General features: G+C 36.3%; 1 protein-coding gene across 3 annotated transcripts in view; it reads left to right on the top strand.

Annotated features, from left to right (window-relative positions):
* OLA1 (Obg like ATPase 1) overlaps positions 1 to 24288 on the top strand; it is a 98754-nt gene that overhangs the window by 11917 nt on the left and 62549 nt on the right. The window contains exon 1 of one of the 3 annotated variants that reach the window (XM_030454489.1): positions 18191 to 18196. The exons of the other annotated variants lie outside the window; for them this stretch is intronic. The gene's annotated coding sequence lies outside the window, so the exon portion shown is untranslated. Of the gene's footprint in view, positions 1 to 18190; positions 18197 to 24288 lie in introns of those variants that run through there. 3 annotated transcript variants of the gene reach the window in all.

Below are 24288 nucleotides of genomic sequence, written 5' to 3'. Positions count from 1 at the left end.
AGGTCTTGGTACCTGGAAGCCATCTATAACTGTGTGTGTGTAACATTCTCCTTTGAAAACTGGGCCTTATATATACTTAATATCTAGTACTACTGTTTTCTGTTAAAGTTGTTTGATATATACTTTCTGTAGAATAGAAAACTATGAACTCTTGGTTGTAGCTAAGCAGTTAATAGTGTTTAAAACTAAGGCATTTTGAAAAGGCAAGGCCAGATCCTTACTGGTAGAGTGAAATAAGTCTTTTGAACTTGTACATTGTTTTAGCAACCAGTTTAGTATGTGAAGGCTGTACTGATACACCAGTGTATTTTAAATATTTGTAACTACTGAAGAACCAAAAGGAGTTCAGTTTCCCAAAATCCATTGCTATCATAGGATTGTAATCATTACTTTGCCTCATATTGATTGAGAACAAGTGATAAACTCTTTCATACTTGCTCTGTTTTGATATCTTGTCATAAATGCTTGTTAAGGAAGAGATAGATACAATAGCCAAGTGGAGAAGATGCATTTTAATCTATATGTTCAATAATCCCAAGCATTTGTTTCAGGTAGCTGTTTTAAGAGTTAACACCAATTGTGTTTCTCTTTGGGGACTGAAAGAGGAATGAAACTATTGTTGTGAGTTTTTAAAACCGTTTGGGTACTTACATTGTATTAACATTTATTTCTTCTAATGTAGTCTTGTATTTACTTCCTACATGTTTCAGTTTCAAGGACTCTGAACTGTAATGGTTCTGAAATGATTGCTGCTTTTCTTCCTTTTGGAAGCAAAAAAGATAATGGAATCACTTTTTGAATAGCACTTCTCTTTACATTTTTAACCCTGTCTGTCATGCTGCTCTTGCTAGATGTTTTAGCTAGAATGCAAGCTAGTGTTGGACTAAAGAAATTCTGTGTGTTGATTACCCAATAAACCCAAAGATCTTTCAAAATATTACTTAGGGATAATGATAATACCACTGAAAAGCTTATGCAAAGTTTTGTGGTTCACAGATGTAAAACTACTTTGTTTTTTTTTTTCCCCCCTGCAAGGTGCGTGTTAGTTCTACTTTCTTTCCTCATAGTACTGCAAAAATGAAGATTTGGCACTAAAAGCTAGCAATAGCCCTCTATAAACTTTTTAATTACATCATCTATTGAACACACAGCAAAAACTGTAGATAAAACCTGTAACTCACTGAAGTTTTCAACATATCTTGCCAACTTTTGTTGGAAAAATGTATGAACCTTTTTTATATGCTGCAGTGTTTTTACACCCTCACACCTATCAAAATTGTTTCCATTCTGAAAATCCCTTTTTATGAGTCTGCGGTGTGCCTGGAGGTTGCAAGGTTTCTATCAGATTACAGAAACTAACAAAAATGCTTTTGTAAATCCTTAAACTTTTCAGATCCTGAGAGGATGAAGCTTCTTTGCCCTTGACCACGGTTTGGTCCCAGTTCTTAATGGACTGGTTCTTCAGGCACCAGTGTCCTGGTATCAGCCCTCAGTTTTCATCCTGGTGGGTAGCAATTGAATCTCTGCAGTCATGTAGAAGCTGGCTTAAAAGAAACTCAGGCAAGTTGCTCTTACTAAAAGGTAATAGGCAGTGGTCTGGCAGGTGAGGCTTTTTATTATTTAAAAGAGGTGTTGCTGAGGATGAAGAGAGGACGAGAATGATCAGATGTTAAGATGAGATAGATTAGAAAGTGATCTGGGGACCATGCTTTGTAAAAGCATGATAAATTTAGTGTTTATTTTCACTAGGGTTTTGAGTTAATCTGGAACAAATTTTCACCTCTGAGCACTGAAGCTGTTGCTCCCTGTCTTTAGGCTGTTGAAGTATGCATTATTGCTGCCCGTGTTAATGGCTAGCACATGAAGCAGAACTCTGCAGAGAATTGATCTTTCTGGACGCCAGTCAGAAAGTCAGAAGCAGGTTACTGTGGGCTTTGTGCTGTAGACTTCAAGGTCTGCATGCCTGAGTATATTGAAGACACGCTTGTTAGTCTTGGACTTAGCTTGGTTCTGTTGGTATTTTTGCAAAAAGCTGTTTGAGAACTCACTCAAGTTGTATTAATAAAGGTAACAATAGGCAAGGAAGTGGCTGGCTAGGAATGGAAAGCTTTTGTTGAGCAGATGAGCCAAACTTGGGGAACCTCACTGAAGGTATTTTATAGTCCTAGACTAAAGGTTTTGATCCTGTTCCCTTTATTCATTGAGAATGTCTCGAGCTGTGTTTTCTTTAGGACAAAATGTTTGCCTGTATTTTTTAAAGCAGCCATAAGAAAATTCACTGTTGTTGCCTCTTGTATTATGAGATGCTTTTTGAAGAAGGCTGTTGCCAGTTGATTTAGTTAGCATAGGGCACATAGGTGAGCTGCAGCAGAAGTACTCCTAACAGATATTTAATTATAATTTGAAACTGTGGAAGTGGTGTTTACATACACCATTTCTTGCATGGCATAAAGGTGAGGAGAAATGAGATTTATGTCTGGTTAATTCTCTACTTTCCTTACTTAATTTTAAAAAGGAAAGTACTCCCACCTTGAAATGCTTATGGAATTTCATCCTGCAAATATCCATATCTAGATACACTGTTACTTTCCCTGGGATACATAGTGTTCATTAAATCGATGAAAACATTTTTTTGTCTGAGGTATATTTTAATATCTATAAAGAAACAGTAGCTTGTGAGAACAGCACATGGCAGGTTAATGAGACAAAAAAAGGAGAGAAGTTTTTGTTGAGCACCACTGTAATTTTGTATGTATGAAGTAGAATTAGCAGTATGAAGTAGATTCTCTTAGCTCAGCAGATAAGGTAAATACATTTTCCTATACAGAACAGTACATTCTTGTCTTTTGATACTTTCTATTGAAGTGTGCAATCTGAAAAGTAACTATTGATATTTAAAATAATCATTTGATCTCAAGACACTAAATAAATATTTCAAAGGTTATCTCAGTTTCTTAGGGACAGGGATTTTTTTTTTTTTTTTGGCTGTATCCAAGTATGAAAACCTCAGATATACTTGCTTACTTATTGGGTAAATGAATGGGGAATTTAGTTTTAAAATTGTTGTCTGTCCTGGATAGTGGCTCTACAGCATATGTACCATAGTAATCTGACACATCCAGTGAAGTAGTTACAGCTTTGTTCATCTTCCAAGTTTCACTGTTTAATTTGAAACATTTCTGACAGTTCTGTTTCCATTTTTTCAGGTGTATTTTTCAGGGTTTTAACTGAGGCAGCAATTTTTTGTGAGGGCAGAAGGCAGGCTGTTTGAAGAGTGTAATAGTGTTTCTTCTCAAGTTGCATGGCTTTGACTACCTTTTAACTTTTATGGCTGGTCAGTCACAAGTACTTGTAGAAAATTACCCTCTTTATTTGGTGGACTAAAAATGCCTTCCCTGTTACAAGTGCAAACTTACAAATTACTCTTAATACTTCACTTAAGAAAATGGTCAATGTCAGTATTTAATCCCTGCTACAGTTGTTGAGTTTTTGAATGCACTGGATATTAAGCTGCCAGAGCTCGTAGTGCTTTTGAGTTTCTCTTCCCACTGATATCCTGCAGTCGCAGGTTTCTGCAAAATTTGTTCTACGTTTTTCTTATTTTTAGTTTCTTTAATGAAATACAGTCTTTCTCTTCAAAGTTATAGAAATGGGAAGGAAATTTGTTTGTAAGAGTTCTTTGGTATTAAGTGTTTCTTTTTAATAAATAAAAAAACCCTTAGAGTTCAGTGCCCCATGTTTGAAGCAGTAGGGCAGCCAACAGTGGCTTTTGTGGAAGAACTTGAGACTTCAGCTGCTTGCTGCTGTCTGCTGTTCCCATCCTGCAGAGGAAGGTGCAAGCTGCCTGCAGTGACACCGTGCTGGAAGAGGTGAGGAGCTTCTGCTTTGGTCCTCTGCCTGGCAGCACTCTGACTCTTAGCAGAGGAGCTGTAGCTGCCTTTTAGGGGCAGCATGGGGGGACTGATAATCTGTGAAATGCTCTTAGTGCCAAGAATGAAAGAACCATTAAGCTAGGTAAATAACATCCCCTGCAGCCAATAGAAGTGACTGGTGAGGCCGATGCAAATACACTCTTAGAAATATTAATTGCATTTATTCTATTTCTATGTCTGTTATAACTGGAAATGTTTAGTACACCCACCTGGTTCTTCCTTCTTCAGGGATTTGGGTAACGTTGAAACCAGTTTGCCATCACTTAAACCTTGGATAGATCTGAATCCCATGAGCAGTGTAGTTTATTCCTTTTTGAGATAAACACTAATAAGAAGTGAATTTGACTATTCATACTAATTTTTTGCTTGGCATTTAAAATCAAGTTCACTAAGCTCTATTTTTTATCATCACAAAGATTATTGGGAACTTACAGTAATATTTTCCAGTGCTTTGATTTGCCTGTAATAAAGTGGTGATAACCAACTTACTTAACTGAATAAGATGCATGCTCTATTTTGACTACATATTTTGACCTCATATAAAAATGTGTGTATTTTCTGTATAAGGATGCTAATTGTTCTGTACCTTTTACCAAAATGAGACATAATGCCCTTTTCCCCCATGTTCACTAAAAAATCAAAGCTGCTGGTTGCTGCTCCTGGAAGCTGCCTGCTACAGAGAGGAGGCAGATGATGGTGTCACTTACCCACACTCCAGTGCAATAACATTTCAGTGAAAAAAGTGTGAGTAGCATCTCATCCCATCAGCATCTGCACTCTGTGCACTGGGAATCGTGTTGGCTCTGTTTACACAACTAGCTTGGCTGTTCCATTTCGAATACTGATGCTGTTTTTTCATCTTCATAATGTGTCAAAATTCACCTTGAAATTATGTAAACATAACTGTTTCAGAAAACATATTTTGGATAAATTTTTTTGAAGATAGTTTGTTTTTTGTTTATATTACTCAATGTAGTTGTTATCTGTTAGGAAAAAGTTCAGGTTAATTATTTACAAATACAAACCTTTCACCAGGAAGCTAACAAAGTTTAAAAGTAGTTTGCATATATTAAACTTGTTAATGTTGCATAATCGAGTTGTGTTTCTGTATGCTACTGAGTAGTTCTTATGGAGATTTTCTCTTCCTTCTTATTTGTTGTTAGATTAACGTATTTAGTCAAATATATGGAGTAGCTCACAATTCAGTGAAATATTCAATGTGCTTTCAGTGAGGTCTCTATATTAAAACCAAAAATTGTGAAAGATTTCAAATTAAAGTGGCAGTTGCTGCTATGTGAGGCAGCTTACTGTGCTAATATTTGTCTTTTTGGCAAAATGTTGTAAAATGTTTTGATTCAGGGCAAGGCTTTGCTCAGGATATTTTTTTCAATCACAAAGTTGTGAAAATGGCAATCCTATGCCCCTTTTTAGCAAGAACATCACCAGAACAGAAATAATTTTTATTAATAAGACTTTATGCATTATATGTTGCATTTTCAGAATATCAGATCACAAAAACCCCTGCCAAACAAAACACAACACCCAGGGGTAATTTGTTTTAGGCTGTGTGTTATGTCATTCAATTTTAGGGCTCAGCATTCAGGTGCTAAGCCTTGAAAGAGAAGGGAGGCTAATAAACAAATTCCTAAGAGGTGCACACAAATTTGCTATCATTAGTTTTTCATTGTAGAAAGAGCAAATGCTTTTTGTTCAGGACAAGAGGATTTTTCAGAAGCTGCTCAGCTTTATTTTACTTCAGACCTTTTGTTCATGTAGATGATACGAACAGAAGCAGCTGAGTGCTAGATTTCTCCTCTCCCCTGTGTAGCAGTTTTGTACCTGCAAGTAGAAATAGAATGCACATATAACAACCACTGGCTGAATCTGATCAGGCTTTTTGCAGCCCTCTTGGAACTGTACCACATTCTGTGTGGTAATGAACACGACTGAGGAAAGTGCCTTCTGAAAACAGGTGATGTTGATTCTGAAGCAAACTATGTTGTATAGGAAAACTTTATATGCATACAAGTCTTTCTTTCCCTTACAAGTAACATGAAGTAGCCAAAAGGAAGCACACTTGAATAAAGTCGTGGGGTTTTTATTCTTTTTGAGCTCAAAAGTCTGTTTGAGGCTGAAAAAAACAACCCCACTAAGTGCCCAATTAAAAAGGGATTGGAAGAGGCAATAGGTCATGGAAGACTAATTTTCAAGAAATACACTGCCTTGTCAAAAGATTTGTTTCAGAGAAACACAAGTTTACACTTGGAACAAAGTTGCCATTTGTAGCCTACCGTACAAAGAAGGTAATTTTCTAGAAGTACTTGTGACTGATCTGCCATAAATGTTAGTGCCATGTACTACTAGCCTTAAGCTGCCTTGAAGGGCTAGTGCTGTTCGATTTTTCTTTCTGAATCCAAGGACGGAAGCTCAACAGTCTTTTTGCACATGGATTGTGTTGGTATAGGGAAGAAATGTTCATACAGACATCTGCTGAAAAACATTTCTTGAGAAATAACCACAAAAGATAAGAATATGTGATTGTGTGGCATCAAGCAGAGGGTGCAGTGTCTGGAAGTGAAATGTGCAGTAGATGAGGGGTGAGATGCATGCCTCTGTGGTACAGTTGCTCTTACCTTTCACATGTGCCTACTCTTCAGTACAGTGATATAGGAAGAGGTCTTAGGGTGAAGGCTTATGCTGCAAAACCTGCATCTATTGCTGTAGTTTGTAGAAGCAGCCAAAGAACAGAAAAGAAGCTTGTGTATGTTTTGAATACTAGTACCTTATTGACCTAAATGTTGGTAGTGGAGTTGAAGGGCCAGGATGGGATTTTTATTAATCTTCTGACATACAGCTTCAGCTGGTGCTACCACTAAACCTAAACCTGCATGAGGGAGGCAGTTTGTACACCTGCATTCTGTTCAGTAGATCACTGCCACTGCAGGATCAACTAGCTTAACTTGGCCAGATGTGGAAAACTTTTAACTCAATCTAACTCAGATTTTTCACTGAGGCAGATAAGATTAGTACAGGAAGGATGACAACCTCCTAAGCTAAACTATTGCAGATAACCTTTGCAAGACCTGTTGTTATTACTTGACCATGTATTAGTGTCTCTGAGATTTAGGAGGTCTCACTGTAACATTGCCCTCATCTCATGTTCTATTGCTGATGTTTTTCATCCCTTTTATGATCATTATGATCCCTTTTATAAGGGATCTCATCCCTTATATGAACAAAACTTACAGGTTTGCACCTCAGAACACTTTGCAGTATGCTGTTTGCAGCTTTGCCTCTTGCAGAAGAGTCAGTTTGTTTTCCTGGGTACATGAGTGCAGATTGTGGAAAAGGTGTTGGAAAATTGTCAGGACTGTAGTGGGCTAGCCTTTGTCTTTATTGAACTCTAAATTATATCACCAGGCTGAATAAAAGTGATAACTGAGCTGTAATACATATTCCTCTAATGACAGATAACTGTGGTGTAAAGCACAAATAAACTCAGGGGTTTAAATAGGCTTTATTCTTAAATTTGTCAAAAGTAATTGTTATTCTGAGAACCAAATAAGCTTCCCCAAATACGTGGGTATGAAGAGCACAAATGTATACATTGCAGAATGCTATCATTTTAATCCCTGACAATTCAGTATCTCAAGTGTATACTTCACTTTTTCAGAAAGAGTAAGGTGATAGCTGTGAATGTTCAAATGTTTTTGTTACCATTTCAAAATTCCATTTTTTTACACTGAGGTTGTGTCTTGGTGTCACAAGTAGAATTTTGATTGTACAGTACCTCAAATGTTTCCTTTCAGTCTAAAATATTCTAAAGTGTGTAATTTTAGCTAGTTACTTATACTCACTGAGAAGGAAAATTATTCTTGCGTTCTTCTCTCTTTGATAATGTGAGAATTTTTAGTCCCACGCTAATTGAAGTTGCAATGGATTTTGGATTTTGGAAATTTTTGGATTTTTGGTCATTCATTTGTGCCTTTTGATGTCCAGTTTCTTTTTCTTATCAGAACAGATGAAAATGTAAAAATTTCTTGTCTAAAGGCCACCACCCTTGCTAGAGTAACAGCATCCAGTGCCATTCTATTTATAGATGGAACTTGTTAAGTTTCCTCAGCAGGGACTTAAAGCTATGACCTTGTAGGCCAGAAGCAGGAGAGCTACCTACTGAGTTCCAATGGCAATCTCTCTATTCTGAAGAATACATAGAAAATTTCTAATATACTGTACTGTGAGTCACAAAAGTACTTGACCAGTAACCCTCTCGCCACCACACCACCCCCTTGCCCCCAGAGAATAAAGACCAGGCAAATTATCTTTACTGAGTCATTTATATTATTTGACCTACAAATACTTTTAAATTACAGTTGGGTGTGTCCAATGGCAGTATTTAATTACTATTTAGGCAATAGAGGTGAGACTGAAGTTTATCTCTGTAACACTTTAAAGAACTACGTGGTAGTGTTAGAAGGTATTCAGGTGACTATTTGTGAAAGATGCTTACCTGTTTGAGTGGGTAACTTTACTGGTGGTGTAAGATATCCTGGCTTTGAGACAGTGAGAGTTCAATACTTTGTAAGTAATTTCTTCTTTACATTGGGCTTTCTTGAAAGCTTGAAAGGAAAAATACCAGAGATTGTTTTTTCTTCTGGTTGAAATATGAAATATTGAAAGCTTGTTTTCCTTTGGTTGGAGGAAGGCCACCTCAGAAAAGGTATAATCAACAATTATTTGCAAAAATTTGGGAACAGAGAGGTAAGTTTTTCATCATCACTTTAATTAGCTACAGTGACTGCATCAGAAAGGTGAGTGGTTGTAGGCTAAGAGTATTGCAGAAAGATGCTTTTTCAAAAGTCTATTCCTCAAAATAGACAAGGAGCTAAGTTTTTGCTGTTGTTTTATAGTGCAGAGTTTTAATAAAAACTTTGAAATAGGCTATTGGAAACACTTCTCCATTTCCTAATCTATACATAGATGACCATGGTCCTTAACAAAGCTGAGAGCATGGAGTATGATAGGTTTGGAAGCAGCAGCAGCAGTTAACTGTTGGCGTTCACAGAGCTTTGTCACAGTCTCTTATTTCTCCAGGGTTGAGTATGGCAAGCAAATATGCAACTGTGTCAATATCATATGAGCTGATTTATTTACTGCTGAGGATGATGTGAAAATAGGCGACTTCATGTTAATATAGACAAGGTACACTTGCAGAAGTGATTGCGGTGCATCATCTGTGGGAGTGTTGGTCTCCAGGTGAGGGAAACTCTTCCCCTGCTGGTAGAGGTGCAAGTGGTACAGATTTTAGTACCTAGAGGTGAGAGACAAAGATACTCTGAAAAATTTTCTCTTTAAATAGGAACTAAAATCTAAGAATGTGAAGTAAAAAATCTGGAATGACAGTAATCTAGTTGAAGAAGGGATAAAATATTTGAAGTGCTTGTGAAGAACAGCAGTGAACACTGAGTCCTTTTTTGTCCTGGCTTATTTTACTAAAAGAACTTGGCTGTGTCATGGGCTTGTGTTCGATATTCCTAAAACCAATGTGCACACATTTTCGGACTTTGGACATCTGTTCATTGTTGTTACAAGCTTTATGCTTGCAAGTTATTTTGAATACACTTTATGCTCTGCTAAGTTTTCTAGCCCTCCAAATATATGAATTAAATTTTCTCTGAATATCTTGTATTGGTATTTCTGTGATGTACATACGTGATACTGCTGTGTACTGAACAGTGGAGTAAATATTGAAAATGAAAACCCATGGGGAAGCTGGCTCTGGATTTCTTATTCTGTCTATAAGTTACTAATCCTAGACAAGCCAAACAAGGCTCCTACCTTACTAAAGCTATGTAACTGTAAGACAATTAAAATATAATTCCTTTTTTGTGTGTGTCAAGCAAATCTGTCTGAGATCCTTGAGGTGTCAGTTCAGATGCTTCCTTTTTCTTTGTGTCCCAAAAATACTTAAAAGTCACTGGTGGCAGCTGCTGCATGTTAGCAGAGCGTATCTGAAGAGCAGCTTTAGAGTCACACCCAAGCAAAGTCTCTGTTCTGTAGTCCAATACAGATGCAACCTTTTCAGTCTGTGAGACAGTTTATTAAACCGACAGAAAAACCTTTGATTCAGTTTTCTTTCAGAATTACTGCTTATTGGAACCATTTGGGTTTCCACAATGGCCAAAATGCAATTTCTAGAAAAACAGTTGTCTGCCCAGTCATCCTTTGTGCCTGGCTTGTACACTGCATAAGTGTGTCTTTTAGCAGCTGAACCAGCTCCATACTCCTAAGACTTCTTCTCATCTGTATGCTGTCACTTTTGTTCCTGTGCTGTTGGAACTGATCACAGAACTATGTAGTAAAAAGGCTTTTGGCTTTTAAAAATAGCCATATTCTTCTTGCCGGTTTATTTTAAAAATAGGTCATTTCTCTAATCAGATTTAACATCTCTAATCAGATATAATCCAGCAAACAGTCGTGCTGTTCTAGCTGGGGGAGCATGAAGCTGATACAGTAAGTTGAAAAAGATTTGTAAAAAGGCAACCATAGGAAATGCATGAAGCAAATTACATACTTTTTTTTTTTTTTTTTTTAATTTGCTTTTTTATTTTCTTCCAAGTCTGCAAGACTTTCTTTCAAGCCTTGTGTGTTGTCTGCTGTAGTCTGAGGAAAACTGACTTTTTATAAGATGCAGGTTTGGTTGCAGATGTGTTTGTGCTCTTGTTGTAATGTTAAAGTAATGATGTGGAAATCTCCTGAATTCTTCTAGTAAGCCTTCAACAAAGATGCTTTCCAAAGCAGTAATGCTTTCCAAAACTTCTTTTTCACCTTGATGAAGCCCAGGCTTGTGTTAAGCTAAGGATGAACTTTTACTTTTCTGTTTGGGTTTACAGGTGGTCATTTCTTAATCAGTTATCAACAGCATCTCAGCAGAAATTAAAATGGTTAGGATTTTTCTACTTTTGGAAGCTGTTATTCTTGTGTTTGCTTCTCTCAGGTTTCTGTCAGCTACTTTTTGGTGTAGCTCAGGATGTATTTTTAGTCTGAAATCTCACACAGAAGAACAGAATTAGCACTGTGCTGGATGTTTGTCAGCAGTAGTTGCTGGAGATGCTTTGGAAGCTGTTTTAATACTGGTGCCAAGTGGTCTCTAGCCTCAAATGACACCCTGTAGCTTCAGTGCCTTGAGGCAATTAGCATAATGCATTAATTATTAACCTAACCATTTCATCTTGTGGAATACCTCGGAAATGCTACTTGCAGTTCTTATAGTTTGCAGTTAAATGTGAGACTTATCTGTTGTTTGATACAACAGCAGCAAGATTACTTCTTATCCTTAGATACAGAATTAATTTTCTAAGCATGCTATACATGGTCAACTTACTTTCTGATACAGTTTATTCAAAAAGCATGCTTTATAGAACCAAACAGCACCCCTTCTTTCTTAATATTTCTACCTTCTTGCTTTTCTCCCCCTCCTTCACCCTGATACTCAAATTTTTCTCCCAATAAGGATGGCAGATAAGCTTCTGTACCTCAAGCTCACTTTACCAGTTAAACTTTAAAATGTTTTTGAGCAGAGGCTTGCATTTCAGTACTGACTGAGATAACAGTTTCTCGAGTCTTATTGAATATTTTTATGCACCAAGCTTTGGTAATTTGATGTGAAAATTGATGTCTCAAGCCTAAATAACAGTAGGAAAGGGAAGTCAAGTGTGTGAAAGAGTTTCAGAAGGGAGAAAATGTATAGCTACAAGAACACAGACTACCCGAGAGGGATTGCTTGCTTTCAGAGAAAATATGGAAAGAAGCAGAGGAAATCTGAAAGATAGGCAGTCTAAGACTGCGTTGAGCTGCTCTGCACTGCTTGGAAATGTCATAAAGCAGAAAGATTAATCCAGTGAACAGCACCATAAAAATTGTGTGTGTGTGTGTGTGTGTATATATATATATATATACACATATACGTATTTATATATTTATATAGATATATATAGTTTACAAGATAAAAATATTGATGTGTCATGTATTTTAATTGTTAGGGATGGGATGGTAAAATTGCCATGGAGAGGAAAAAATCTAATATCTTGGTATGTGCATTCAATCTGTCCAGAACAACAAACGCTATAATGTTTTAATCATAAGCAGATGGTTATTTCATAGTTTAATTACAAGGCAGAATATAAAGATTGTTTTGGTATGCTTATTGCATTTTTGCCTTCTGAACTTATCTTCCTATTTTTTAAAAATGTAACTAAATCAGTCAATACCACTCTTAATATTTTTTCTTTAATCTGTGTGTTTATGGTGTTCTTTTATTCTGTCTGGAAATCTTTTCGCACTTAAATGCAATTGTGAGAAGCATTAGTCTGCATTTTGTGTGATGTTGATGGTTTTTTTTAATAACTGCACTTAAAGAAAACAAAACTGTTCATTGGGCTGTGCAATATTTAGAAAAAAACCAGTGCGTTTCTGGAATGCCACTCTTGGTCCCAAACTACATCAATCAACAACTGAAACACATCACCCTTTCAGATGATTTAAGGACCTGAAAGTAAGAATTTCTTTCTACTGTGCTGCAATATTCAGCAATTGTTTGAGATAGATATAGAAAAGACAGCAAGAAAATACAGAATTTCTTGTCTTAAGTTGATTTAATGTATGTATTACCAGGTACTGTTTAAATATTGAGTGCTTTTTTCAATTACAAAACATTGTGAGTGTAAGCAGAGCTCAAGTCAATGGGATCCAGAACCTTACCTCAGTTTCTGTTTTTATCAAAATAATAGATAATTTTCCCTGAGCCATAGTTCATCTTGGTAGTTAGTATGTTGAGCTTCTGTTTGTAGAGACTGTTTAGTCATTATGATAAAACATATTATAAAAATTTTGATAATGAAGAGTTAAAAAGCTCTCAGTGTTTTCTTTTTATAAGCCACCTGTTGCCTTAGATGCGTAAGTATATAAATTCGAACAAAGTGCTCATCACTTGTCAGCCATCAGTGGCAGCATAAAAATTACTTGTGGTGCTTGCTTTGCAAGAAGTTCTTTTGTGTTTGTGACATCAGCTTTGTTTTATACAATTAAAGTATTACACGCTAGAATAATCTAAATTGCAACCACTAAATGGTGATGTAGTTCTTTTTTCATCGAGCTGAATTTGTTTACTGGTTGTATACAGCTATTGACTACTGTTTAACATGACATGTCCTTTTGCCTTGAACAAGCTTTGGAAAAGGTGTTTTTTTGTGTCCTGTTCTTGTCTCCCACCCCCTCCATTCCTCCTCCCTTCTCCATTATGGAAGGCTTTTCTTGTGCTTTTTTTAACAAGTAGATATAAATACATGTTAGGCTTCAGTGTTTTTTTTTTCAAGTAGGAAATTGCCAGCACATGATGATATTGCAAGAGAAAAAAGCCTTGCAGTAAAGTGATCTGGACTGCAGGAGATGTTTTGTTCCATATGAACGCGTTCTGATATAGATGGAATAGATTTAGTTTGCAACTTTTAAAATAAAATCCAAAGGCAAACCCGGGTTTTTGTAACACACAGAGGAGTTTTTGCTTCTGACCCTACTGTACTAATGACTGTGCAGATAACCTACTGAATGGCTTTCTCTGTTGGAAATACCTAACCTGTGATGTTCTGTTCCTCTGTTAGTGCTATATTTTTATTTTATTTATATGTCTTTCCACTTCAAAGTGAATGGGGAGAATTTGCATGTGACTGGCTTATGATTTCTTAAAATTGTTTTCTTTATGTTAAAATAGATATTCAATGCTATAGAAATTAGTAGAAAATACTGTTGTGTGCTCTTCAAATTCTGTAGTCTTGAGTCCAGGACGACTTTTTTGTAAAGTTCAATAAAGCAGGTAGAATTTACTAGTTTTTTTGTATGTTGGTTAAGTATGCAGTCGTCCAGTCTTGTTCCTGTCTTATACCTTAGCAAAGGAATAGCATCTCTTTAAAGTTTCCATGTACTTAAAATTATCTCAGGTGTTGTTCCCATTTGAAGAAATAAAGATATTACAAATCTACCTTTTTTTTTTTATATTAAATTGCTTTATTTTTGTAGGGAATACATGACAACTCTGTAATTCTGCAGCATTTGCATACAGGACTTACTGGGTCTTCTGCATCTCTGAAGACATCTCTGTGGCTGCACTTTGGTCCTGGGGGAAGGCCATCCTTAGCAGTCACCCCTCTTCCTCGGGCCAGAAGAACTGAGACATGAGCACATAAGCTCAGCTTTCCTCTTGTTTCACATAATGTTGATCTAGAAACTTACCCTTCTGAGGAATACTACAAATTAGGGACCACTTGCCCGAGCAATTTCATTTTTTCTCAAACTTCTGGTGTGTGAAGATGGTGAAGCTGATGGTGAAGGGAACTCTGTTTGCTTAAGTGTTTGAGCCATTTTGTATGGCCCTGGTGGAGCAGGGATGTTGTTCCTAATGGTTATAACAGGGACAAAAATCACTAGAGCTTTGATAGTGTATTTCTTAAAACCAAGTATCATGATGTTGGCAGATTTCTTCTTTCACTAAATAAAAGCTTTTACAAGGAAAGGGGAAAAATTATACGGTGGTATTTCAAGTCCACAAATAAAGTTTACAGCACTGTTCCAACAATAATCCTGTAGGGATGTAATGCAAAAAGCATTTAAATGCAAGCCAAAGGCTATACTGAACAGTATTAAAAATTGCAGCTGTGCTCATCTAGTCTCATATGCAGTGGCTTTGATAAGAATAGCATTATTTCAATGTGCACATTTCACAGTTATGTTTAAACCGATAAACCATTAACAAAAATTACTTTATCAATATGATATTTTTTATTTTATTATTGCAGTGTCATTCTAAGCTGCTCATTGGTAAATTACTGATTCTTGCTCTTGTACTTTCATATATTTGCCTGGTTTTGTTTTTCATGTAATGTGAATGTAAGCAAGTAGGAAGAGAGAGCAAATGTAAAGCGCTTCTATATCGTTTCCAAGGGTGCAGTTCTTGTATTTAGTCATACTGTGCTTGTGATTTAAATTACCTGAATTGCTGTCAGGTTCTGCTCAGTGTGAATGAAGATGGCTTGGTCTGAACCTAAACTAATCATTATATATTTATAAAAAACAAAATTAAATACCCTTCTGCCTCCTCTATTGATTACATTTGCAGACTGGCATTAATATGTCTGTCCCACACAAAATGAGTAATTTAGCGCACGAGTTAATTGATCATTTACAAATACACAGTCTTCTTCTGTGGAGAGAATTTTTCCTTGTAGTTGATTTGTCCCATATTGAAACAAAATAACATTGGTATGCTGATTGAAATTATTTTTTTTCCCTATCTGTATGTTTTCACTGTGAGTGGTTTTGGGTATTAATGCGTAGCGTTGCACTCTTTGAGTAAACAGTTGGGGAGTTCTGTTTTGAGCATGTATTTTCCATTGTGCAGAAGCACTGTGGTGTCACTGTTGGACTTACCTGAGCTACTGCTAGAACTGGAGTGTGCAGAGGTACCTGTCAGCCCAATCAGCTACTCAGCTTTTTCAGATGTCTTGCTCATTAAGCATCAGCAGCATTCAGAACAACTTAGTAATTTGTTTCTAACGAAGCCCTAGGTATTTTTTAAAGTGTTAGATATTATTAAGTTTTTATTTTCCTTCCAGTTGGTCAGTGTGGTATTGTCATGCTAAAATATTTTGACTACATCATGTGAGCATTGTTAAATAATGAGATGGACTAGACACTTCAAAAGGTAAACACATTGTAATTCTGATCTTCTGGCTGATCAGCTGCTGTTTTACACAAGTATTTCACCACTTTTCCTAGTCTTGCTGTAGATGGGAATGTGCAGCTTGCTGTTTAATGGTCTAAGAGATCCAATTAAGTCCAGGAGCACCATATATACTAGTGGATTCTGGATATATACATATATATATATATATATACTACTTCTCATCTGGGTGCTGTGCAGTTGTCTGTGTCCTGTGCTAAGGGTGATGGCTTATGATGTACAACCCTCTTCTTGTCTGCCCTGCACTCAGTCCTTGCTGCTGCAGTCTGAACAGCTTACGTGATTTCTGCTTGGTTGCTGTGGGTCAGGAACATGTCAGGACATATTCGGGAGAGGAAGCGTGGGCATCCCAGGAAGGCTGGTGCTGGGAGCCCACAGGGATGGCAGCCAGGACCTGCCAGGAGAGTGTCTTCAGTCAGCCCCGGGTTGCTGCAGAGTGCCATCGTTTCCAGTGTGCATTACAGCTGCACACAGCAAGTCCCTACTTCTTCATGTCCCTTCATCTGGTTCTCATAAGCAACATTCAAACTTGCTCCTGCTGGAGAGAAATGCTGCCTTTGTCAGCTAAAACCTCAAGTTATGCTTTTCTCTCATCTCTTTCTGTTTATGGAAATTGTTTTTCAGAATTCCCCTGCATGTGGTAGTAGTTGCTGGTTTGGGGTTTTTTTTTACCTTTCTACTTTTTGCTTTCTTTCTATGTAGGGTGGTGTTGGGTAACAGGATTTTGTAAGTCAGTGGTCCTATTTACTAGAGGATGGAAAATGTGAGAAACAATTATTTGTTTGCAGTCTCAGAGAGCTAAAAGCTTCTTGACTAGAAAGATGACTTTGAGACCACTGCAGCTCTAGGAAAATTATTTCACATTGGAATGTTAAATTTGTTGGGATTTGGTAAGTTAAGCCTGGGGTTAACACAAAGAAACTTCAAATCACAGCCATAAAACCAGTATGAAGTTACTTTTTTTTTATCCTGTGTTTTAAATTTTGCCTTGGATAACAAATAGCTGGGTTTTGTTTCAGAACAAGTGTAATTACACGGAAGTGTATTATTTTTGCATTATATAAGCACCATACAGAAATGTTTCCACACCACTAGAATGAAATATTCAGCATATTTAAGAAAAAGCCTTTTGGAAATCTTTGGTAAGGGAAAAGATTACTTGTATGGTACGGTTTGAATGCGTAAATCATTCTCATATGTATGATATGCCACCAGTTTTAATATATTGGAGTGAATAGGCATGAAAGCTGGGCTTGTGGATGGCCTTGTGCTGGAGGAAGGCAGATGGAGCTGCCTCTGAGAGCAAGGCAGTGTCTTCCCATGGAATGCAAACAGGCTCTAAAGGCCTCTCTCAGGAGGAGGGAACGTTGTAATATTATCAGCAATGTTGTGTTGAAAATTGAAAACCAGTAACTGAAAGCACATTGTAAAGAAACAGATGATTTTAATGGCTTGGAGAACATTTTTAAGGTTAGTAATCAGCAAACCACAAAGAAAATAATCTTGTGATCAGAGTTCTGATTTTTCACCAAGATCGCGAGCCAAGTCAAAGGTAATCCATCTTCTGTTCACTAAACATTTTTTCTTAGCTATACTGCCTACCAATTTATTTAAAGAAAAAGATTGTATATATGTATGTACTATTAAATAAATGATGGAAGAGAAACCTAACACCCTGGTAGCTTTTGAATGTTCCTATCTTCTGCAATAACATCTCATAAAGCTTCAGAAAATTATTTCATAGAAAAAAAAGGTTTGTAAAATAAGGATTGAGTAAACACTGGCTTGCCAAGAGTGAACTGTGGCCTGTTCTCATACCAATGCAGCAGCTATGCTTTCTTCAAGGTTTTTTGCAAGAGAAGAGTCTCTTGTTGATTTGTGGTGTGTTTCTAACCTTTTTGAAGTTTCTGCATGATACTTTGATAAGTTCTGAACACCAACGTTTTCCTGCCGAATGAAAGGGAAAGAATCTTAGATGGATAACATTTTCCTTCTGTGATATGGATTTTTTTCCCCTGATCCAGTTTAGGTTAGAACACTTCATTATGTAAGAAGGTATAGTAAGTATAGTATAGTAAGCTTTTTCAGTGTTGTTACAAAAAGGGAAACTGTGAACTGTGTCACATAACAAAGTTAAACTGGTTTGAAATCATAACATAGATGAAAAATAGGATGTAATTCTTAAGAGATCTTCTTTTCCATCAGATTTTCCTTTCAACTAGCTGTTGGTGTGAAATCTGTAGGACAGGTTTTCTGGCTTGCTCCTGTCAGTCCTCTTTCCTGTGGGCAAATGGCAAGCAGGCTGCAAGTTGAGTGGAACTTCGTGAAGTGATGGTGGTGCTTGACTTGCTGCTCTGGGGAGCCACCTGTAGCAGCAGTGTTAGAGGTGTCTGTCTAAATGCTTAAATATTGTATATGCCCTTTTCATGTCCTTTGAAGTGCAGGGCGCTTGCCATGTATCTTTCATCTGGTGTGGAAAAAATATAATAATTGTCCAGTATCTACTGAGAGTTTTCTAGTTTTAGAAACCCTAAAATAATTTCATACATTTTTGTAAAAAGGGTAGCTTCTTTTAGATAGACAAGGTAGAAGACAAAATTTACATGATAGCTTTTGGGGAAAAAATTGCAAGGAACTTTGTTACAATAATAGGAGGAAGGTTATTGTTAATTTAAGTGCTGATGGACAAGGATTTTCTTCAGAGACTTCAGAAACTGCCAGAAGCACGATGGCCGGTATTGCCCTTTTCTTCTGGAGAGTTTCTTTGAAAGCCAGAGTGTCTTGAGGTGGGGAAGATTTTCATCCTAAGAATGATTTTTAGGTTTATTTTGTCAGGAAAACAAGACAAATGTCAAACCAGGTCTTGAAAAAGATGTTGGAATTAGCAACCGAGATCTTTTTCAGAGTCCTTTCTGACTGCCTCTGACTTTGACAGTTTATATCACAATCTTTTAAAAAAGTTGTGGTAGCAATGATGTTTAAAAAGGCAGCAGTCAAGTGAAGGATGACAAGATCAATATAGATTATTTTTAATTTTGGAATACTTGGATTTCAAATACTTTTTTTTAAAATTAGTCAGAGAAGGGTATGTTTTAACGTACATGTTTCCTCAGGCAAAGAGGCAGTTTCTGGTAGCCTGCTTGACTTTGCTGCATGATGCAAATGACATTCATGTGTAGAGAACTGTAGATATTTAGTTTGAGAATTTGAGTGCACTTTCATATAAGCTCTTTTTTTGGATTTCAAAATCAAAACCCTCCAAAGATGTGCCAGCTTATGGTAAGTGGGAAACCAAGGCAATACTGCTGAGATGGGCAGTCTGCCGTCCATTCAGTGGTGTCCACATGTTTTGCACTATTCTGTTCCCATATGTGAGCTCAAAATTAATTGTGGTTGTGTGCCAAACTTTGTGGAAGGCCTGATCTTGTTTATTGCTAACCAGCAACTAATTTGCAGCTGCAATGCTTGTATTTGCCCATTTAGTAATTATGAAATTGTAGGGAAAGCAATGCACTTTCATATGCACTATGTTTGGAAAGTTTAGCAAAGAATTTGAGTGACACAAAATAATTCCTGATGTTGAAAAATTATGTTAAGTAATAAATAAGAGAAGCATATATATAAGCAGGTGAATAATTGTGAAACACAAATGGGAAGAAAATGTGCCATGGTATTTTCATATGTTCTCCAAAGACAACATAAAATATGAGGTAATAAGTAGAAGTTTTGAAAAAAGCATGTAAAGGTAAGTTACTCTTCTAGAGTGGCAATTTAATTGCAAAACATGAATCAATTATCTAATGAAATACACTGCTGAATTCATGTTTGAAACCATTGCATTTAAATGAATCCAGTGGCTGTCTAGGCAGCCATCCCCTAACTCCAGCTTGGGGTGCCATCATCACAGCTTGAGTTGTTCTTTACTCCAGTTTGGGTGCTGTGGTTATGGCAAAATATATCTTACTGCTATGAAAATAGTGAAACTGTATTAGTTGTATATCTGTGGATGAATAAGGATAATACAGAGGTTCGGTGTGTTTGCAAATACTTAGCCATCCTGAGAGGTGCAACAATTTGCATCAGTGGTGCTGGCCCTACTTGAACTATGTGATGCAAGGGTAGTCCCTAAACTGCTTACCTAACTGTACATAACTTACATTGGCCTTTTTAATTTATATATAAAGTACTATCATTTCGGATTCCTAAGGTCGAGTTTTTAATTATTTACATAAGGGATTATAGCAAATTATTTCTTATGCTTACAGTACTTTTATAACATCTTTGTCTTTTTCTATCATTAAGAAGTGTTTCTGTAATGTTAATTAGCTAGTAACTGCTGTTTTCTGTGTGCTTTAATTACCGTATGTTGCTTGATTATATGTTATGAAGTAAACTTAAGGTTAGTCTAGATTGTTAAACAGTCAGCTAATATGTGACTACTGTGCTTAGCATGAGGTTTTTAAGGTACAGTGGTGGGGATATTGGGAGGAGGAAAAGCTAAAAGCAGAGTCTCATTGTTATTATATGAAGACAATTTTAAGAATTGCTTCCTAGACTTAAAAATTACTATTTATGGGAAATATCTGGTAAAAGACCGTGAAAATACTTTGAATCATAACTGTGCATAATCATAGAATAGATTGTAAAGATGTAACTCAGATGATTTGCATATGTGTTACTAATAGGCATCCTTTACTGACAGTCTAATTGTACAATGCAAGATACTCATCATTTACTATCACTTAAGAGTTTAAAAAAAATGCTTCTGTTCAAATAACATTTAGTAATAGCTACAATACTAGTGGATAAATTACATATATGTAGCTCTGTCTGCACACGTAAATATTACTACAGTGACAGTTGCACTTTTTAAATAGCAAAATGCTTAACTCTTGGCAGTTCTATAGTCAATTTTAGAATGATGCTAAATAGAAGATTTTACTGACTGCTTATCTTTGGGCAACAAACAAAAGGTAAGCTAAGCTTTATAGATGAGTTAAACCTGATAAGTATATTTGACTGCCTTCCACATTAAAATAAAGAAATTGAAAAAAAAGTTTTTGAGCAAAATTTTTGAGTATTGTAAATACTCTTCCTTTAGGAAGATATTTGAAGTAGTTTTTTTATTACCTATTGATGTAACTGATCTGACACTGGAAACCACTAGGAATTTTAATACTGTTCCTGTATAACTGCCTTCATCTCTAGTCTCTGCAGGAGTTGGTACTTTACATATACGGGAAGTTTTTTTCCTGGTGTTACTTTCTCAGATTGCTAGACTAAAATCTCTATTTAATTTTCTCTTAAATTCTAAGTTAATTTTTGTGGTTATTTTCACATGCATCCCTTCAGATCTTTAGGAAGTTCAGTGGAAGAGCTGACTTCCCAAATGGTGTAAAATATATGAAGATAAATCCTGTATTGTGCCAGTTTATTTTCCTATAGACTTTTGTTGTAATTTCTGTTACAGAAATGTTTTCAAATGGACTTTGCCAGAAGCCATCAGTCAATGAAATAATTGTATTGTACAACAGTTTTGTGGATATTTAAAATAAGTTTCTCTTTTTAAAAGAATTTTTCTTTGAAGTAGAGTAAGTGTATGGCTCAACAATGTAAATGCCTAGGAGGGTAACATCAGCTGAGGGGATGGTTTGTTCTATTTTTCCCTGCAGTGTAATAAAATGTGGCATTTTAAGTGCTGTAGAGAGGGTCTCAATTGTGGTTGCTCTGAAGTGAAGTAACTGCTTTGGGACACTGAAGACACATTGTTTTATTCAAAGAAAATAAAACAATTCAGTATTCTGCCTCTACAGATGTTCTAAAGTGTAACACACCTGTTAATTTCCCTTATATAACTGTTCACAGAGGAAATTCACTGGGGCTTTGGTACAGGTGGGTCCTTGTGCTGTTTCTTTTAAGTTTGACACATTCTACAGCAGTTGTTGTTTTAAGTATCAAAGTCTCGCTACCAAGTCCTTAAGTGGTAATATTTAGATTTTAATTTTTTTAATTTTAATTTTTAATTTTTTCCCCCCCTCAACTTACTGCTTGTCCTGTTAGATACAGGTGGTGGCCTTTTATCAAGGAAAGGTGCAACTCTTCTGGATTCTTCAGTCACCAGATAACTTGTGTTTGTGTAGTTAGTGATAAGTCTTTGGACTTTGATAAAAATGTACTAACAAGAATAAAGTATTTGTAGAGTTTTGTAGAGCCTTTGGGATGGGGTGGGGAAAAAGCATCTGAGTTTTTTGGTTGGTTGGGGGTTGGGGTTTTTTGGGTCGTTTTTTTGTTTGTTTGTTGTGGGGTTTTTTGGGTTTGTTTTTTTTTATTAGGCAGTGTGTAACTGAGATTCCAGATCATTTAAATTTAACTTGCTTAAGGTTGATAAAAAATATGAATGAACTTGGGCTTTATGTGAAAAGATTTTGAAGTTTATAGCTTTTCTGCCCCCGTGGGATTGTTTAAGTGTTTGAGTGGGACATTAAAGAGTAGAAAAATGTTTCTTTAAACACAGGGAATTAAGTTTGGAATTGGGAAATGGCAGGAAAAAACTTTAAACTCTTCTCTGATTGTGATTATTTTGAAACTGAGCTTTGCTTCAAGATTTTAACCAGTTTTATGTTTTCAGAATTTAATTGGTATTTATTTTCTCAGACATAACTGATTTAAATTCCTTAAAGATGCTTATGACAAACTGGATAAATCAATAAGTAACTAATTTACAGCATTATTGTACTCAGTCCTGAGAAGTTTATTGCAGTTTGCTTCCATCATTTTTCTTGACAGCTGTTGAAAATAATAGGATGGAATTGGATTTTTACTGACTTCTAGGAAGCAGATATTTGTTCAAAAGCAGTCTGAGAGTGCAAAGATCCATGCCAATATTCGGAATTCATATTTCCCTTGAATGGAAGGTTGTGATAAAATGGTACATGGTGTGTTTTCATTGCCTGTTGAAAGACTTTCATGCAGTTAAAATAAGCATTTTGATGGTGGTTGAATTAAGAGTTTTTGTCAGTCTCTTCTCATCATGGATGATTAGACTAAAACGTCTGCTTGTCTTGACTTGAGATCACCACAGCTTCAGATAACATGCTTTGTGATTGAAGGTCGAAATATTTTGAATTCTAATAGGCTGCCAGATGAATTGCTTGAAATAGACTGTAAAATTTCAAGGCTTCCTTTTCCATCTGCTGTGAAAAGAACCATTGGGAATGGTTGAGCTTGATGATCATAGAATTACGGGATGGTGATTCTAAAACCCTCAAAGGGAAGTTGCTATGGAGATCTAGTTCCAAACTGTGAAATGATTCACCCCTGAAAGGCTTCAGGGTCTGAGAAGCTGAACACATCATTGTTCAGGTGGTCATTGGTTAGGAAATTGCTGGTGCCTGTGTAATCAGCACTCCTGTGGTAGTTAACGATCTAAAAAGGTTTGTTCTGAATGATGTGGGACAACAGCAATGTGCATAAAATGGCTTCTCTCAATCATAGTTTGCTCAGCCTGATGCTTGTAAAAATACAGTGAGCTAAATGGCAGAAAAATGAACTGCTTCATTGAGGAAGTCTTTTAAAAACAAAATTCTGTGATGGATTTGACATCTAAAGTGAAAGGAGAAGAACCGTTTCAGTTTAAAAAGCTCTGGTTAGATGTTGCTAAAGTATCACATTATATATTTATTTTTGCAAGAAGCAGGATGGTGGGGAACCACTGGAAATAAAGATTTCTACCCAGTCACACCTCAGGAACATAAAGAAGTAGCCTCAATATGCTCATATTACTGCCCCTCACACCGTTCCCCCTACCTCCACCCCACCCCCCTTTTTATGGCCTGCCAAATACTGTGCTTTGACAATAATGGAAAAAAAAACCATTTTTTAATATACACAATTCAAGTTAATCAAAGCATATGTTTTCTTTCTGAGCTTCTTACTTAAGTGTTTTCATGAGAAGAGTGAAAGGGAACGAGCAGAAACTGCATAGATGCATCAAGCAATGCATTTTGTCAACTATTGCTAAAATTTGATGTCAGATTCTTAAATTACTTGGAAACTTCAATGTACACTGAAGTATTTAGTGTGCTTTTTCAAGGTAGGTAGGAGGTATTTGCTCTGTGTACAAGTAGCTACTGGCTATAGCTGTCTTTACCTAATTCAACATAAAACATTCATTTGACCGCATGGAATTTGGATAAATAAGTTTGTGTTATATCTTGCAAATCTGTTCAATACTGTCCTTGTTACGTGTTCTGTTAATGGGATTTAGTAAAGAAGACACCAATGGCTACTAGATGGTGCCAGATAGTTACAGAACAGAACCCACAGGTTCCACAGTGCACTTGTCATTGAAGTAAGGTGTTAATAGAAAGAAAAGGAAATACCGGAGTGGTAGGGATTACCTTCTGGAAATAATGTACAAAATAACTCTTTACTTCCCATGTAACTGGTCAGCCAATCGATAGCAAGTAATATGCTTAATTTTCTGTTGGGAGGCTGTTTTGAGTTTTATAAGGACGGGGAAGTTAGAAACATCCACAGTAAAATATTAGTATTGAGTTTTAT

Source organism: Calypte anna, chromosome 7 (assembly GCF_003957555.1).
Source record: "Calypte anna isolate BGI_N300 chromosome 7, bCalAnn1_v1.p, whole genome shotgun sequence".
NCBI lineage: Eukaryota > Metazoa > Chordata > Aves > Apodiformes > Trochilidae > Calypte > Calypte anna.
Note: the sequence above shows the minus strand (reverse complement) of the source record. Positions and strands in the feature narration are given on the sequence as shown.